The sequence below is a fragment of the Carlito syrichta genome, unplaced genomic scaffold (assembly GCF_000164805.1).
Source record: "Carlito syrichta isolate Samal-C Ts95f unplaced genomic scaffold, Tarsius_syrichta-2.0.1 Scaffold307184, whole genome shotgun sequence".
NCBI classification, from domain to species: domain Eukaryota; kingdom Metazoa; phylum Chordata; class Mammalia; order Primates; family Tarsiidae; genus Carlito; species Carlito syrichta.
Genome location: NW_007251280.1, coordinates 558,253 through 578,076, shown reverse-complemented (window position 1 = coordinate 578,076; position 19,824 = coordinate 558,253). Strand labels below are relative to the sequence as shown.

At 34.8% G+C, this 19,824-nt stretch overlaps 1 pseudogene; it reads left to right on the top strand.

Annotated features, from left to right (window-relative positions):
* The window catches only part of LOC103266438, a 15,050-nt pseudogene extending 5,643 nt beyond the window's left edge, over nucleotides 1-9,407 (top strand).
* Nucleotides 9,408-19,824: the final 10,417 nt, after the last annotated feature.

Genomic DNA, 19,824 nt, shown 5'->3' with positions numbered 1-19,824 from the left:
ACTCCAGCTAAAAAAAAAAAAAAAAAGTGATGTCATAGGTCTAATTACATTTCTGGAAAATACATGGCAATATGTGCTGTGACTGTCAAAGTTTAATTTTTTTATTTATTAATAGTTTTATAATAAAATTTTACTCTAGTGATTAGGATCTGAAATTATATTTGTTATTCTGAAAAAGATTGATCAGTATTTTACAGTGAGGAAAAAAATAAATAATACATTTAAAACAAAAGAAATGATAATAAAAAGATGACACTAATTCGACATTCTATTCAGTAAAGTTTTGTCTCTATATATCTTCCTTTTCCAAGGGTGAATTTATTGATCAATGTGAAATATAATCCCTCAATGTTTATATTCAGGAAATGGCTCCAACGGCTCTAAAATAGAGGAATTATATATAAAAACTGCCCAAAATAAAGACAAGTCATTTAAGAGAACTACAATGACATATAATTGAAGTCAAGTGATGCCATCTTCTAACACACTATATTAGTAATTTAAAATTATAAATGAAGAGTCTGAGTACAATATTTTCTAATATGATCTTCTTTGACTACAGTGTCATAGCTCTGTTTCATTTGTCCTTTCACACACATATATGAATGCATTTAACACAAATATGGACAATAGAAGTCACTTATCTCACATTTTCTTCCTAAGAAACTGAGTAATCAGTTTGGTTTAATCACATCTATTACTGCAAAAAAAATTGATAGTACTTGATTTTCGATCCTAAATGATGGCAAAAAATGTTTTCAATAGTATTTGCTGTGCTATTTCTTTTTTGTGATGGTGTAAAACTTTCTTCACAGGAAATGGAAGACTTTGTCCAGAGCTCTGGAGAAAATGGTGTTGTGGTGTTTTCTTTGGGGTCAATGGTCAGTGACCTGACAGAAGAAAAGGCCAATGTGATTGCATCAGCCCTTGCCCAGATCCCACAAAAGGTTAGATAAAGTGCATCAGTGGTGGACAGCCACTAAATAAGCTTGTCAAACTCTATGACAGTTCAATTAGAAATTTTTCTGTCAAAATGTTTACTAATAGGATAGCTCTAATTATCTTAGATATCAGTTCAAAATAAAAAATACATAAGGAAGATGCTAAAATAGTAAAGGAAAGTTGATTTATCATCACTTTAGCATTAACACCGTAATCAGAAAGAAATATGCTTAGGCAGTGCAGGTGAGGTTTGGGTATTACCATGGCATTCCAGGTAGGTCCACAGACATCACCAAGATCTGCCCTGTTGCTTGCTTCCTATGCCTAAAAGTTTCCTGAGGACACTGTGCACACTAAGATATTATCAGAGAAGTAAAATTTTAATGAATAACTGCACTAGCACAATAAAAAGTAGATATTGAAGTCTGAAGTGCGTCACGTAGTTTAGGTTTGCCATGTAATCTAGCCTCCTGTACTTCCTGTACATTTTGGAATAGGTTTATTCGGTGTGCTGTTTAGGATGCAATTCAGATTCATAGATGAGCTGAGCTGACAAAACACTGGTCCATGTATCTGCTTAAGTGGATTTAGAGAAAGCAAAACTTGCCTGCCTTGCAGGATTGAACCCTGTTAACATCTTAAGGATAAAGATGGAATAGAAAGGATGGAGATCGAATCCTGCCGTTAGTGTTGACTCTGCACTTTGTAAAGTGTGGCTCCACAAGGACTCTGCTCCAACCATCAGATGAATACCTCCTCCATATTGAGGAAGGAAAAGGGTATAAGGAGTCAAGCAAAAGGAAACCAGACATGGAAAGAGTTTCAGATGCTCCCCTCCATAAAATATGGTATAAATTTGCTTTCTAATATATGTAATACATCTCCAGTCTTTATTTGTGAATTACTTTAAAATTTACTACATAGCATAGCTTTCTTCTAATTACCTATACTAATATACTAATTTTTTGCTGAAAACTCCAAACTACTTTACACATATACCAAATAAAAGGCAACCTTTTGTAAATTATGCTCCAGTTTATTAAGATTGCTTGGGAATTCTAAAACAAGTACCTTATTTTGGTGCTGTGCATGATAATTTCTTGGATATATCAGACCATATTAAAAATTGCTATCAGTGCCTTGTACTGAATCCTCTAAGTGTTAACGATCATGTAAGTAACATTTAGCAAAATACAATTTTATCCTTTTTCAACTGCTGTCTTGCTACTCATGAATTGCCAACTGGTTCTTTATTTCTACATTGAAAGAATTTCCCAAACTAGCAATACTAGCAATACTTTGATTCAGTCAAAAATTGCAAGTCGACATTTTTCTTGGAAGTACCACTTAATAATTGTTATCTAAAAGAAGGTATGCATGCTCCCTATGTAGCATTGATTTATTTCTCACAGGTACTTGCTTTTATAGATTTTTCATAATCAGAAAATGTAAAACTCTAATAAAATAACTTAAAGACGTGTAGAAATAAATAAACTACTCATAGAATTCTAAAAGGAATTAATTAGTATTAAATTTGGAAGATAAAAACTAGAATAAAATACTCAAAATAAATTAACAAGACATGACTAATTTGATACTGTTCTTTATACTAGTATGATAAGGATTTCCTAAAGTTTCTTAAACACTTGAAATTTTCATGGATAATCTAATTTTTCTAAGCTACTATGTCTGAAACATTACATTTTTTATATGGCAAATTAATTTAAAAGTAAGCACAGGAAATGTGAATATTCTCATTACCTCAAACTTGTAATAGTTCTCAATAATTAACACTCCTTGTACACATTTCTTATATATATATATTCTTATATATATATATATATTTCTTAAATATATATGGTGTTTAACTAGATAACTGCTAATCTTTTTTTAATTCTAACATATAAATTTAAGCTCCACTCATGAAATAAGACTTTTTTTTAAACCTACCAGGTTCTTTGGAGATCTGATGGCAAGAAACCAGATAGTTTAGGACCCAATACACGACTGTACAAGTGGATACCCCAGAATGACCTTCTTGGTAAGATTCAAGAGAACAAATACTAAAGATATGAGTAACAGCCAATTAAAGTGATAGCAGTTTAACAGGAAACAAAGATACTGGACATGTATGATTGAAAACTCAAAAAGAAAACTTAAATAGGTCATATTATTTTCCAGTAATAAAGGGAAAATGTCTATGATATTTGGTGTTTAATAATATAAACCCACATATTTTATGACCAATATCAAAGTATTGATACTGATATTTCATGTCAGGTGAAAATTTTACTAATAAAGAGTTTTTCAATAACTACTTAGGTTGTCTGTGTCTCCTATGTCTCCCAGTCTACACCCAGCCTTTCCCCTACTATACTAAATGTCATTATTTCAAATGCCACTAAAAATAACAGCTCTCATATTTCCGATGACTGTGCATTTTCTATGAACCTGCAGTCTTTATCATAACGTGGTAATGCACTTTATGATAAAGTGTAGCCTGTCCTTCCTCTGATTTCAGCACCACTAACACCCTACTCTTTTTTTTTTTTGAGTTGGAGTCTCACTCTGTCGCCCAGACTGGAGTGCAGTGGCCCCTCCTGGCCACCGCAGCCTCGACCTGCTGGGCTCCGGCGATCCTTCCGCCTCAGACTTCCAAGGAGCTGGAATTACAGGCATGCACTACCATGCCCGGCTGACTTTTTGATTTATTGTAGAGATGAGGTCTTGCTGCCCAGGCGGGTCTCGAATCCACGGGCTCAGGCAATCACCTCAGCCTCCCAAAGGCGCGGGATTACAGGCTGAGCCACCGAGCCCGGCTCACCCTACTCTTTACTGCCCTCGACATCCTATGTAGTAGACTAAATGACTGCACTATTTTTTGACATGGCCAAGGATTTTCTCTTTCTTTTTTCCAAATTGTATTTCCTTTATCCAGAATATGTTTTGTTTTGTTTATTTTGTACACCTGGTTCTCTTGTATTCATTTTTCCAGTCTCAAGTCACACACACCACCTCTTCCATGGAGTCTTCACTTCCCTTTTTATCAGAAGTCATTGCTTCTGTCTCTGAAATCTGAAAAACACTTTCAATGCAATGTCATGGATATAATCATTTGTCATCTAAAAAACCTTGCATTTCAGTGTCATATATTGTGCATTTCTTATTTTATTTATAAGACTTATAATGAATAATTTAGGTAAAATCCATCCAATCCTAGGTCATCCCAAAACCAAAGATTTATAACTCATGGTGGAGCCAATGGTATCTATGAGGCGATCTACCATGGGGTCCCTATGGTGGGCGTTCCACTGTTTGAGGATCAACCTCATAACATTGCTCACATGAAGACCAAAGGTGCAGCTGTTAGAGTGGACTTTATCACCATGTCAGGTAAAGATTTACTTAATGCACTGAAGACAGTCATCAATGACCCTAGGTGAGTATAAGTTTCTTTAAAAAGTGATATTTATAGATAGCATCTCTTGTCAACAGTGAATATTAGTTTCATCTTTTTTTTGAAGTTGGAGTCACTCCGTCGCCCAGATTGAAGTGCAGTGGGTGGCTCACAGCCAACCAACATCGGCCTGCTGTGCTCTGGCAATCTTCCCGCCTCACTCTTCCAAGTAGCCAGAACTACAAGTACACACTACTATGCCTGGACAATATTTTATTTATTGTAGAGACAAGGTCTCGCCAAGTTGCCCGGGCTGGTCTCAAACCTGCAGGTTTCAGGCAATCCAGTCACTGGGTCTCCCAAAGTGCTAGGATTACAGCCTGAGCCACTAAGCCCAGCCCCATCTCTTTTTTTTTTTTTTTTTTTTTTGGCCGCTCCCAGTCACCACAGCCTGGACCTGCTGGGCTCCGGCAATCCTTCCGCCTCAGCCTTCCATCTTTTTTAATATCTTAAATTTTTCTCTTTATTTCAATAGCTTTAGTGGGTGCAAATAGTTTTTGGTTACATGAATGCATTTTATAATGGCAAAAAAACCTGGAGTTTAAGTGTTCCCACTTCAGTCACCTGTGCACATTATACACAATAAGTGATTATTAGTCCCTCTATCCTTCCCTCCCTTCCCCGGTCTCCAATGTCCAGTATATCATTCTCTGTGTCTAGTAGATCCTGTTTAGGTTCCAATTATTAGTGGGGATGTGTGGTGTTTGATTTTCTGTAACTGTCTTAGTTCACTTATGATGATGTTCTCCAACTCCACCCAAGTTACCTCAAAAGACATTAATTCATTTTTCTAATGACTGACTGAATTTTATTTCATGGTATATCACATTTTAATTTTCATTGATCAGTTGGCATGCAGTTAGGTTGATTTTGCCTCTTTGCAATTGTGAATATGCTGTGATAAACATACAAGTACACATGTATTTCTAGTATAACAAATCTCTGTTCCTAGTAGTGGGATAGATACTTAGTAGTGGGATTGCTGGATCAAATGGTAGATGTACTTGTCTTTACTTCCTTGAGAAATCTTCAAAATGATTTCCATATATGTTGTTTCAATTTACACTCCTACCAGAAGTGTTTAAGTATTCCCTTTTCATTGCATCCATCCCAGCATCTATTGTTCTTTTTTGTTTGTTTGTTTGTTTTTGAGTTGGAGTCTCACTCTGTCACCCAGACTGGAGTTCAGTGACCACTCCCAGCCACCGCAGCCTCGACCTGCTGGGCTCTGGCGATCCTTCTGCCTCAGCCTTCCAAGTAGCTGGAACAACAGGCACGCACTACCACGCCTGGCTAATTTTTGATTTATTGTAGAAATGAGGTCTCGCCAAGTTGCCCAGGCAGATCTCAAACCCACAGGCTCAGGTAATCCATTCACCTTGGCCTCCAAAAGCACTGGGATTACAGGCTGAGGTGGAAGGATTGCCGAGCCCAGCCTCTATTGTTTTGGGTTTTTTTTAATTTTAATAATGGGCATTTTGACTGGTGAAAGGTGATATTTCATTGTGGCTTTAATTTGCAATTTTTTTCTAAAAAATATTTTTATTAAAGAACTTGATGAATCATGCATACTTATCATATTATTATATTAGCTTTTGTCTTCTTCCTCATCTCTAGATAGTGTTACCAGTAAGAAACAGAATTCTTTTTTTTTTTTTGATAGTACTACTTTTTAAATTTTTTTTAATTTTAAAGATGTGGGGTACAATTCAGTGTTAGATATAAAAATGTTCATTATGCAGGTACCCTTGTTGATGAGGTGTGTACCACCTCCCTTGGCAGATTCCCTCTACTGCCAGTGCCACCTCCTCCACTAATTTGCAATTTTCTAATGGTTAATGATGTTGAGAATTTTTTCATATGTTTGTTGACTGTCTCTCACTGTATGTGTGTGTATATATATATATATAGAGAGAGAGAGAGAGAGAGAGAGAGTGAGAGGGGTCTGTTCATGTCATTTGCCCACTTTTTAATGAAGTCATTTGCTTTTCTCATGATGAATTCTTTGAGTTTTTTTGTAGATCCTGGATATTAGTACTTTGCCAGATGTATAATTTTCAAATACCTCTACCATTGTGCAAGTTGCCTATTTATTCTGTTGATTATTCATTTCACTGTGTAAAAACTGTTTAGTTTAATTATCTCACTTACCTTGCATTCAATTTTGGGAATTTAGCCACAAATTATTTGCCTAGGTCAATGTCCAGAAAAGTTTTTCTTAGGTTTTCTTCTAGTATTCTTATGGGTTCAGGTCTGATCATTATGTCTTTAATGTATCTTGGGTTAATTTTTATAAATAGTGAGAGATAGAAATCAAGTTTCATTTTTCCACATATAGCTATCCAATTTTTCCGGCACCATTAGCTGAATAGGGTATCCTTTCCATCAGTGTATGTTGTTGTCTGTTATGACAAATATCAGTTGGTTTTATGTATTTGGGTTCTGTTCCATCGATCCATGTATCTGCTCTTGTACCAGTACCATGCTATTTTGGTTTTAAAGCCTTGTCATATAATTCAAAGCAAGGTATTGTGATGCCTCCAGTTTTATTCTTTTTGCTTCAGTCTATGGACTAGTCTGAGAGATCTGAAGTGACATAAGCTTTCTTCTAATCTCCCGTGGAGAGGGAGGGTGGCGATGTTAGGTAGAACTGAGTCAAGCCAACCAGTATTCTAGTTTCCCAGTGGCACAGGTTTGCTCCAGTTCTAATTGGGCTGACAGGGGAATTACATAGCCTTCATAGGATTTCCTCGGTTGTACATAGATAGAGTGCTGTGTCTATCTCACCCACTGGGATACTGTGGTACTGGGCACAAGCACTGGCTCAGGATCTCCTGAGTGTCTGAGGTGGCTTGGGTAGTGATGAGGTCTGGGAGGAGGCCTTCCCAAAGGTTGTATTATTATCTCAGATATTGTACTGGACTTTGCCAGTTGCCTTCCAGCATTTGGAGCAAATAAGAGCATCTAGGCTTTTTGTTCCTTTCTAACCCTGAGAGTTGACCACAGGTGATAGGCTACAAGGGTCAAGTTCATAGGTGATGGCTCAACTGGAGTCATTCAAAGTTTGAATGAATGCACTACTCCTTATATGTTCCAGCAGTGTGTAGCTGAGCAGAATCTAGGCCATTTCTAATATGTGACTGGAGTCTCACAAGGCTTATGTTAGCCTCCAAGTCTGTGACAGGAGCACCAATCCCTAATTTCCCATACTTACCATTTGCCCAAGTACAGAGGTTGCTTTCTGTTTCTCACTTTTTTTCAACAAAAATAAGAGTCAACAACAAAAAATTATAATTATGTGCATACCTTTATCTTAACAATTTATCTTTCATGTGTATATTCAACATAAATGTGTTCATATGTAACCTAATGATATACGCAAAAATGTTTTTACCAGAATTATTACTAATGTCCAAAACTATTAACAACCATTAACAATCATTTTTATAAAAAGAAGAGATAATCTGTGGTATTTGTCAGTCAGTGGACTACTGCATAGCAATAATGTTTACCAATACTTGCTACACAAAAGACAGACACAAACGAAGGACAAACTATATGATTTAATTATATAAAGAAGCAAAGTTAATCTTGGGTGTTGGAAGTCTGGAAAATACTTGATTTGAAGATGAGCATACTGAATAAAATAGTCTACAAAATAGGTGTACTAGTATACAAGTGGTGAGATTATATATAAAAATTTGAGTAATAGGTTCATTAGCATCTTCATAAGAAATTGTAAGACTATTTTAAAATTTGAAGTATATGTGTATTTATTCTCTGTATTCTATGTATTTCATTTTTATTTTAGAGCATAATATATTTTAAAATTTTTGGAATCAAATAAAATATAAGTATATAAACATATGTTTTAAATATATAAATTGTATTTGATATAAATATAAAAATAACATAAAATAAGCACAAAACAACAGAGGAAATTCTAGGAAAACTTTCTCTAAGAGATAACATTTAAAGGAAGTCTTAAAACAGATAATTGAAAGCCTCGGGTCCTTGCAAGAAAGACTGATCTTAAAGAGGGAGAGAGGAACAAAAAGCATAAAGGTGCTAAGGTGAGAACACTCTTGGCAGTTTAAAGAAGAATAGAAGGTCAATGTATCCATCTAGAAGACAGTGTGCAGGGGTGTTAGAAGTTGCCAGTGTCTGACCATGTAAACTAAAGAAAATTTGATTTTATTCTTAATGAGAAGATAAACCCAATGATAATCTTAATCGGGGGCGGGGGTGTCATAAACTGACCTTAGTGTCAAAAAAATTTTTAGTTATTGAGTGGAAAATAGTAAAAGACTGAAAAGTAGAGTAGAGCCAGGGAGAAGGTTAAGAGACATTTCCCTACCATGACACAGCACCTTTTAAGAAAAATTCAAGATGATCATTCCCAGATTGCATTCCACTCTCTCACTTATAGCACTTAGAATAGCTCATAATATTACTTCTGCCGGAAAGACATTTACTTTCCTACCTGACTTTCCATTTTCACTTTTTAAGATATCTGTTCTAGAGATGATTTCCAACTTTTGGTTGGCTTTCCAATCAAAAGCCAAACTTTCTACAATGACATAAATTAATATTTTTTAATTCATCAATTCTATGACATTTATTTTGAATCATTTGTGTGACACTTTCCAAACCCTTTTATGGGCTTGAGATGCTTAGCCAATAGCTTGTTTTTCAAGTTTTATAACTTGGTGGTTATATATTTTTCAGATACAAAGAGAATGCTATGAAATTATCAAGAATTCATAATGATCGGCCAGTAAAGCCCCTGGATAGAGCAATCTTCTGGATCGAGTTTGTAATGCGCCACAAAGGGGCCAAACACCTTCGTGTTGCAGTCCACGACCTCACCTGGTTCCAGTACCACTCTTTGGATGTGATTGGGTTCCTGCTGGCCTGTGTGGCTACTATGATATTCATCATCACAAAATGTTTCCTGTTTTGTTTCCGGAAGTTTGCTAAACCTGGAAAGAAGGGAAAAAGAGAATAGTTGCATCAAAGGCCTGAAGCTAGGATACCTGATACACGAGACTCCTGTTTATTCTAGCAAGAAGAGCTCATCTGATGTAGTATTCCTTTTCTTCTGTGATGAAACATCTTTTCACAATTTATTGTGTTATGTTAAAATATGTTTATTATAGATTTAGCATTATGTAAAAGTTATAAAAATTCAATATCAAATATTTAAAAATTAGGAAATATAAATTCAAGCAAATTATATTGAAAATTATTATTCAAATTCCCATGTAATGCAAAAAAATTAATAAAATTAACTGTTTCACATAAGAACATTATGAAATCCACTCACAATATCAATGCTGTTTGCAACTATTCAGAATACTTTTTAAACAGATTTTCTTGTTTAAAAGTTGCCCAATAAAGTATTAGACAGCTAAATGTTCCTTTCAATATTGTGAGACCATTAGTGCTGTTTTGATTATTAGTTGCATCCAGGCTCAGTATCACTTTATTCCCAACAAAAAAAGTCCCTTCTTCCAGTTTAGGTTATATCCCAGGTAAATTACATAAGAATTAGAAAATCAAGACTTTTCTATGTTTTATATTGTAAAACCAAGTTATTCTGGAAAGTCTTTGGTTTCAGTAACTTGCTGTGTTTGTGTGTGTGTGTGTGTGTGTGTGTGTGTGTGTGTGTGTGTGTGTGTGTGTTTTATGACCCTTTAAAAGCATTGCCCTGGTTTCTTTCACTTGCATTTTCAGTCTTTGAAAATAAAAGTAAGGTCAATTTTAATTTGTGATCATGTAGGATTTTCACTCTAAGGCAATTTTTTCAATTTACATTCTACCATAATATGCTTACATATTTCTACTTCTTTCCAAGCATCATTTAGATTTGTTACTGACATTGTGAGATCATTTTGAAATAATGATTACTGGTCTGTAAAATCATACTGTAGATAAGTCTAAATATCTCCTCTGTTCTCAAAACCCTGTTGTCCTATCCCACCCATAACTTTCATATGGAAACATTAAGTACTTTGACATGTTCAGAATAATATAATCATCATGTTTTCTTTTAGACTTAGTCACACTGTGACAAACCAAAATAAAAAATAATACACATAATATAAAACTTGTATAATTTTCATAAAATACATTTTTAATGAAACATATGTACCTCAAACTGCACAAATGCTCATGACCCTTGAGAGAAAACACATATCAGGGAGCAGCTTAAGATTAAGGTGGTCTAGGTTGACAAAAACTTAAGTGTCTTTAATGGTGAGAAGAACATCATCCAAATCTCACACATCTCACATAGATAGGTTCTCTGACTTATCTATGCATAATTTATTCTAAAATAAATTAAAACTTTGATGTTTAGAGATTTATGGGAATTTTTAGGAATCATTTAGAGCATAATTTTCCATAAAATTTATCTAGATAATTGACACTTTTTTAAGAAAACTAGAATCAATACAGTGTCATAGTAGATAATATTGTTAAATCATATGTATGAACCTAAATTAGTTTTTATAAATCCTATTCTACAACACACGTACCAGACAAAAGATTGTTTTTCAATGTATAGTGTAATCGACTATATATCCTGAACCACAATACTAATAGACCAATCTAAAAATAAATGAAATATAGAAAGAGGCAATTCACCGAAGTAAAAGGGGACCCACATATTTAAAGGATGACAAGTTACAGATATTAGGGAGTTGATAGTAAGTCCATAAATTATTTCCACACAGATCATTGGTCAAAAGTAAAAGTATAAAAAAACTGTTTTTGAGGGAGTATAATGTGGAATAATACTTGCAAAAAAAGAAAATATACTATTTGGCAAATCTACATCTGTTTTTCTTTCAAGTAGATATCCTTGCACCTGAGCACATGTACAATCAAAATGTTCCTTCCATTTCATAAAAGGTTATCAGTCAATGACCTTACATACCTCCAACAAAAAGTAGAGCTATACAGCAATTACAAAGAACAGGTATATTCCAGACAATATCATTGAATGCTATCATTGTCATGCTGCTAAATGAAAAAAAAAATCCAGAAAAAAACAATATGATACTCTTCTTTGGAATAAAATAACACATGTAAACATAGAGGAATTGATCTGGAAAAATGCACAAACTTCCAATGAAAATAATTTTAAGTTTTACTCTATATACTTATTTTGCTAATTTTGACAAATCTGTTTTGTGTGCATTAATAATATGGTTTAAAAATTATTTCATGAAATAAATATATTGGCTTAAGTTAACAAGTTCTCAGATTTTAATGTCATGTTATCAATTCATTAGTGTCATTTAGAATACTTGAAATGACAACAGTGTTCTGGTAATCTACATTTGAACATTTCAGAACCCGTTGTAGGACTTCTATTTGAAATTTAATATACAAATGAATAAATATATTACAGTGTCCACATTTGCTTACAAGGGAGAATATATAATGTATTCAGTTATCTGTTTCTGTTTTGTGATTATTTGCTCAGGATGATGCTCTCTCACTGCATCCATATTGCAGCAAAGAACATGATTTTGTTATTTTTATGGCAACACAGTATTTTACAGTGTATATGTACTACATTTTCTTTCTTTAAGAATTCCATCATTGATGGGCACCAAGGTTAGTTCCATGTTTTTGCTACTGTGGATAGTGCTGTAATAAACATGCATGGGCAGGTGTCATTTTAGTAGAACTATTTGTGCTCCCATGGTATAATCCTAGATGTGAGATTTCTGGGTCAACTGGTAAGTCTAGTTTTAGTTTTTTGAGAAACCTACAAACTACTTTCCACAGGACTTTAACTAGCTTGCATTCCCAAAAACAGTACAGGAGAATTTTCTTGACCCTACATTTTCTCCGCTGGCTATTTATAAAGGTCATATTTGGAGTCATATTTGAGACATGAGAGCAAATACTCTGGCAATCCTCATGACAAGCCATGTGCTCTTCTTGTGAAATTTGGCAAATTTTGTGCTGTCTCAAGAAAAAATGTAGTAGATGTAAGGAGCTTAAATTCCAAAGCTCAGTAACAAAAGGAATACGTTTTTTTCTGTCTCTCTGTTCTCTCTGCATGTTTCTTTCTTTCTCTTACTTCCTGTCTCCCAACCTTCATGCCAACATATTCTGGAACCCTCTGGCATGGTTAAAGTCCCAGCTTAAACATACTATTGGGTGGCAGGATACATAATTATGGCTAAGAGCTTCCAATTGCTTTAGCACCCTGGTAGTTATGAAAGTTTTGATGCTGCTTATGTGAATGATTTAGGGCGATTACAGCCCCAGTGGTCTTATGACAGTAACAACTTGAGAAAGCCTAGCTGAGATCAGTCAAGAATTAGAACTATAAGAGATGATAGTTTTAAAATTTATTCTAAGCCCCTATATTTGAAAGTAGTGGTTATACAGTAATAGATAACCAGAAAAAAATTTCTGCAGATTTTAATTATATATTTGTAATACTATAATTAATAAATTTATAATTAATATCTAGCATCAAAAGCAGATAACTATGTTACACCTTGTAATTAACTGCAACCCAAAAAGAAGAGTTAGTATAGCATGTTAGTTAAGAGCTTGGTACTCTGGACACAGTTAGCCTAATTATCTTTGCAAAACTGCTATAGAATTATGTGGGTTAGGCAGGTTTTCTATCAGGTCTATGCCTCAGCTTCTTCTCTGCTGATATGGAGCTGAAGTATGGTACTATCTAATAACTCATAGCATCACTGAAAGAAATTACTGCGTTAACATGGTACAGTGCTAAAAATAGTTTTTCTGTATAATTACTAGACACGAGAAAATTTAATTTGCTTTACTATTGTCTTTGCTACTTGGACAGGGATATTTTCACAATTAATTTGGCTTTGATATATATGAATATATTTTTAAAGATTTAATAGGTTTCAAATTTAAATTATAAAAATAATAACACATTCTATTTCAATTTTGTTGGAATTAAATTTTTGATATAAACCAAATCTGACAAACTACAATCCCTGGGTCAAATCTTCTAGTCACCTGTTTTTTTCTTTTGTTTTAATTAAAGTAAAATTCACCTAGCATAAAATTCACCTTTTTAACCACTTAACATTATACAGTTTGGTGTCATTTAACACATTCACAATGTTGTACAACTGTCACCACTATCGACTTCCAGAATATTTTCACCATCCCAAAAGGACATCATTACACAGTCATTTTCCATCTTCCCTCTCATTCAGAAATTGTGTTCTTTTGTCTCTGGCATCTTCTACTTATAAAAACAGTTTTTCAGGATTCATTTATGTTGTAGAATGTACCCAACACTTCATTTCTTTTCATAATGAAAACTAGTCTTTTGTTTAGATATACCACATTTGGTTGATCACTTTCCTGTTTGATGGGTATTTGTGTTGTTTCCACAAACAAGTAGTTATGAATTGTGCTACTATGAGCATATGTGTATAAATATTTATTTGAATGTCTGTCTTTAATTATTTTAGGGTATATCCTTATGAATGAACCCTGGATTAAATAGTTATTTTATGTTTTACCACTGGGGAAAATGCCAAACTATCTTCCAAAAATTTGTAGCATTTTACATTTCAGCAGCAATGCATGAAATTCCCAATTTCCAGTTTCACTACATCCTCATCAAACTTACACTTCATTTCTGAAATTGAACTATTAGTTTATTAAGTCTATTTGCAAAACAATGCCGATTCTCTTCCTTGTTCTCAAACTCAATTATCATCAGTTACCTCAATGTGAAATACAAGATGTAACCCATGAATAAGCATGCTACACTTCAAAATGAATAGTTGAATTTTCAAATATATACAGGCAGAAATCTGGAGAACATTTATAAGAATGTGCTCTAAAGGCTAAGACAAATGGTGAAAGAAATTCAAATTTTAAAGGTCCAATTTATTAATATGAGCTCATGAAGCAGACATTTGTTGTTTAATATTGTAGCTTAGGAAGTAGGAAAAGATTGAGCAGTTTCTTTGATTTGTTGGCTGAAACACAAACCAAAAGATGATCCATAATGTGGTGACCTCAAAACCTTCTATGGTTTAACACAGAGGAAGGAATTACAAAAATTAGGGAGATTAAAATATGAGAGTAGGGTTGTCATTTAATTAAGACCTACTCACCCACACTGGGAGGGTTCAGAAGCTATATCTTTCTGAGAAAAAAAATGTCTTAGGGGAGCCTCAGTACAAAGTTGCTCTACTTTATAAAGCAAGCTGAGTAAAACTGCTACCATTCAATAGGGAATCAGATGTCAGTGGTGAATCCTATGGTGGCAGGGGTCAATCTCCAAACACAGTATAGACATGATTACCATAATAGGCAGAATTTCAATGCTTTTATTATGCAAACATATGGTGTTTGCTAATTGATAATGATTTTCATAATAGTGAAACATTTTGAAAGCCTACTCAATTCTTACTTGATCTATAGAAGAAGAAAACTTCCTCTATTTGCACATGACATGATCTTACAATGAAAACTTCTAGGAACCCACTAGAAAATATTAGAATAATAAAAAAAAAGGCAAATTTTTAGAATACAGTATCAATAACAATAAAAAATCCTATATCATTGCAATGATATTCAAAATAAAATTAAAACAGTCACACAAAGTACCATTTAAAAGAATCCTCAGAAAAAATGTACAACTCACACTTGAAATCTACAAAACACTGTAGACAAGTGAGAAGATGCAGTGTTTGGTTTTCTGTTGCTGCGTCAGTCTACTGAGGATGATGATCTCTAGATTCATCCACATTGTTGCAAAGGACATGATTTCATTTGTATGTAACATTCTGTGTTGTGTATATTCCAGATTTTCATTATTCACTAATTGGTTGATAGGCATCTAGGTTGATTTCACATCTTTGCCACCCTGCCGGGGACCAGCTCCAGCCAGGTTCAGGGTACCCCAAAGGTGGAGACGGCATCGGTGATTGGGGGGAAGAAGAGAGAGAAAGAAAGAGACTGGATTCCAGTCTAGTGCAGAAGCGATGTGTGTTATTGGGAATTACAATGGGTCTCTTATACACAAAGTCAGATGTGGGAGGGGCGTCCCCCACCCACCAGAACCCTTAATCCATGAAAACTTAATCAATGATTTCCTTTAAACCCTTTTCATATGATAATCTTAAAATCCCATAACAAAGGATAACCTAATCCATGACTGACATATTTTATAAACTTTTTCATCCTAAGCTGATTGATTTATGCCAAGTTAAACAATTCTATAGAAGCTTAAATATTTACTTTACAAATGAAAGTGGCCCATCTCAGAATGTTTGGAATGTGGCCCAGTCCAAAGTTCACAGTGGGCTACCTGCAAGTAACCCAGCCACATCCTTTCAACAAAATGGCTGTCTTCTAAAACTATATTCTACAATTTACACCTTATTCAACTTCAATAAATCCTAAGATCATGACCCAGAAGCCTGTGACCAATACTAAGGCTCTTAGATGTGACCTGACTTTGAATTATAAGTTGTGTGAAAGCCAAAACTGCAGTTTGTGGAAGAATGGGAGCAATGAGCTTCTAAAGTTAGCTTGTGTTTGTCCCGGTCTCAGAGTTTTTATGTTTTGAGCTCACAGGAACTTAATCTGGTTAGTGCTGAGTAGAAAGGGGGAGGAAACGGGATCAATAGCTCCCAAACGCATCCTAGTGGTCTCGGGGTCAATGGCCCTTCCTGATCTCTAACGCTCAGTGGGCCTCCGTGGCCGGCTCCCAACACCACCCTCTACCCTGTGTTCTTAGTGTAAATAGGTTGGGCATTGGGCAATTGATTGCCATGTCTGCCCAAATGGAAAGAGGTGCATCCCCAGGAACCTGCACTTCTGTCAAACCAACACATGGTAGAACCGTCTACTTTTTCAGGTGCCATTCATGTGCCATGAGGCTAGGTCAATCTTTCAGTCGGACCTACTGGGTCTTTTGCAGTCTCATTAACACAGTTCTGGATCAGTTGCCCCATGCTCACCTGGACACCTCGTATAGCCAACTGAACCCAAAGTGGAAATCTCTATCACTGGTAGACTTATCTCCTTCATCACCAATACTGGGTCTACCTGCTCAGCTTTAACTCCTTCCTCTGTCTCTGTAGGAGGGGCTGGCAGTGCTTCTTCTAAGCCCCTAACCACACTACTCCTCCCATGCTTACTGGGAAATCAAATGTTTCACCATTTTTGGGGGTCATCCCCACTTGCCCAACTCCTTTGCTTGGCAGGAATATTATCCATAAACTGGAAACTCACATTAGTCTCTATCCAGAACCCCCACCGGTTTGTTCTGTAGGAGTACTCCACCGGACTCTTGACACTCCCATGTTCTCACTCCTAAGTGGATGGACCCTAAACAATTATCAAAATACTATAAGAAAGGGATTGGCAGTAGAGAGAAACTGCCATGGGAAGGAGGGGTTAGCACACTTCAACAATAAGGGTACCTGATCTCAATCCAGGAAAAATGGGGGCCAAAGTAAGACCCAAACTTTACCTGTACAATGATCATTTGTATACCTAACCCTGAACTGTACCCCACATTTTTAAAATATTTTTTTTAATTTTAAAAATTAGAAAAAAGAAAAGCTCTTATGGAATTTGGCCTAGGCAAACAATTTATGGTGAAACCTCTTAAGCAAATGTAACACTAGAAAAATTAAAAATTAGACTTCTTTAAACTAAAGATCTTCTGCACAGCAAAAGAAATATTCAACAGAGTAATTAGGCAACCTACAGAATGGGAGAAGATGTTCCCAAACCATACATCTGACAAAGGACTAGTACCTAGAATTTACAAAGAACTCTAACAAATCAGCAAGAAAAAAAAAGCAAATAACTCCATTAAAAAGTGGGTAAATGACAAGTATAGACATTTCTCAAAAGGAGATATACAAATGGCCAACAAACATATTAAAAAATGTTCAACATCGCTCATAATCAGAGAAATGCAAATTAAAGGCACAATGAGATACCATCTTACACCAGTCAAAATGGCCATTTTTTTAAAATATAAAATCAGTAGATACTGGTGTAGATACAGAGAAAAAGGAAGAATTATACACTTTTGGTAGGAGTATAACTTAGTACAACCTCCATAGAAAGTGTTGTGGAGATTACTCAAAAAATAAAAGTAGATCTACTATTTGATCCATCAATTTCACTGCTAGGTATTACCCTACGGAACAGAGGTCATTATATAAAAAAGACACCGGCACCCACATGTTCATCCCAGCGCAATTTACAATTGCAAAGATGTGAAATCAACCTAGATGCCCAACAACCAAACAGTGGATAGTGAAAATGTGGAATATACACAACATAGAATGCTACACATCCATAAAAGATGAATGAAATAATGTCCTTTGCAGCAGTATGGATGGAGCAGAGATCATCATCCTCAGTAAACTGACCCAGAAACAGAAAACAAATACAGTATCTTCTCACTTACATGTGGAAGCTAAACTGTCACAAAGATAGAAATAATAGAAACTGGGGACACTAATAAGGGAGGAGAATGGAGGGAATTAGGGTATAGATACTACCTAACAGGGCACAATGTTCACTATCTAGGGAATGGGCTTTCTGGGATCCAGTTCCCACCACGAGAAGCATTATGCTGCACTAGGATGTCTATGAAGTGGGCTTCAGTTCTTTTGCTTATACAACTGAAATTTTAGCCCTTGAAATTTTGGAAAGGTGCTGGTGTGGCCCCTGGACTACAGTCATTTGATGAATATGAAGACTGTCCTGGATAAACTTCTCTGGAGGGGTCATGAGATAACAATCGATATCTTCAGCTTCCATCTTTGCTGATTCCAATAAAGCTTCTACTATTAAATTTGAAGTTTTTCCTACATTTTTAGTTAAAGATAATTTTGAGGGTCTTTTTGTAAAACTAATCAATAGACGGATTATGATCTTCCAAAATATGCCTTTTATGCCAAAATATGTTGTTTTGAACAATAAACATATGACAAAGCTACAAGAGTCAGATTTTTATGTCATTCTTGCTGATGTTCTTGGTCTAGTGGCTAGCTGAGCTACTTAAAATATTCTCTGTCAATGACCACTTATCTACCTAATCCTGAATCGTACCCCACATCTTAATAAAATAAAATAGAAAGATTTATCAAAAAATATTCTTTGTATAAGATCCCTGCTTCTCCTGGCTACACATTTGAAAAGCATACTGGAGGACTTCTCTTTCCTACATACCTATTTTTCTGTCATAATTAAATCACCAAATGATATTTGTGGAGAGAATTTTTTTTTAATGATATATATGCTTTACTTTGACTCCCAAGATATTCAATGAATTGACAACAGAAAGGTCAGATTTGAAAAAGCTGACTGTTCAGGAAATTTTTCATAAGTTCAGGCAACTGATGATTTAAAGGTAGCGGAGAGTATTGATAGAGAAAAATATGGCTACTTTTACCATAATAGCAACAACATACTGTGTTGTGTGAAAAAGATAACTAATACAGATAAAACAGGCAAAATGTTTCTGACACATAGTAATACAGAAGTATTTTTAATATTATAATCAAACATGTTACTTTTGTCAGTTATGTTATTAGATTGTTAACATATATTAGCATTTGAGATATGATTACTAATTTAATAGGGACTAGTTTTCCAATATATTAAGATTATATTCTCTAGCAAAGTCCTAGATAAAATACCCTATGGACTTGACTAAATGTAAACATTTAAGTTTTTTCAGTGAGATGAACAAGTTGAAATGCTAAAATTTTATGGTAAGGGATGAGGCTCTTCACCAGCGTTCAAGCTGGTGAAGAAAACCATTCTTCAACAAAATAAATGTGTGGCCCCAAAATATTTACGGTCAAACCCAAAGTTTACTTGCAGCCAAACCCAATGCTTACTTACTAGCATTTCAACCTTTCATCCACTAAGATTCCAGAGTTTTAACTCTTAGAACATAAAAAATATGGCTTATCTTATCAGAGAAGATGTTTTCTGCCTGATGCCAAGCCTATGTACCCCTCAATATATCTCCCTTGGGGAACTTGAGCCTCAGCTTCATAACTGCCTAGAAAAAGAAGCCCAGAGAAAATGTATATTGTATATTGAAGTTGAAGCAAGACAATAAAAGGAGTTTAAGTATACATTAAGGGCAATGAGTAACTACTGAGTAAAGAAATAGAAAGATATGATCAGATTTTTTTTAAAAAACAGAACTCCCAAGATGCCCAATGGTTTGAATTGCAGAAGGGCCATATATAATAAAAACCATGATTTTTACCACTTGTAACTGAAATCACTGTTATGTTTTAATTATGAAAAAATTCTGTCAGTATATAGAATTATGTTATATGAAGAAACACAAGAATTTAATATATTTTACTTTAATATCATACCTTTTTATGATATATGTAGAAATG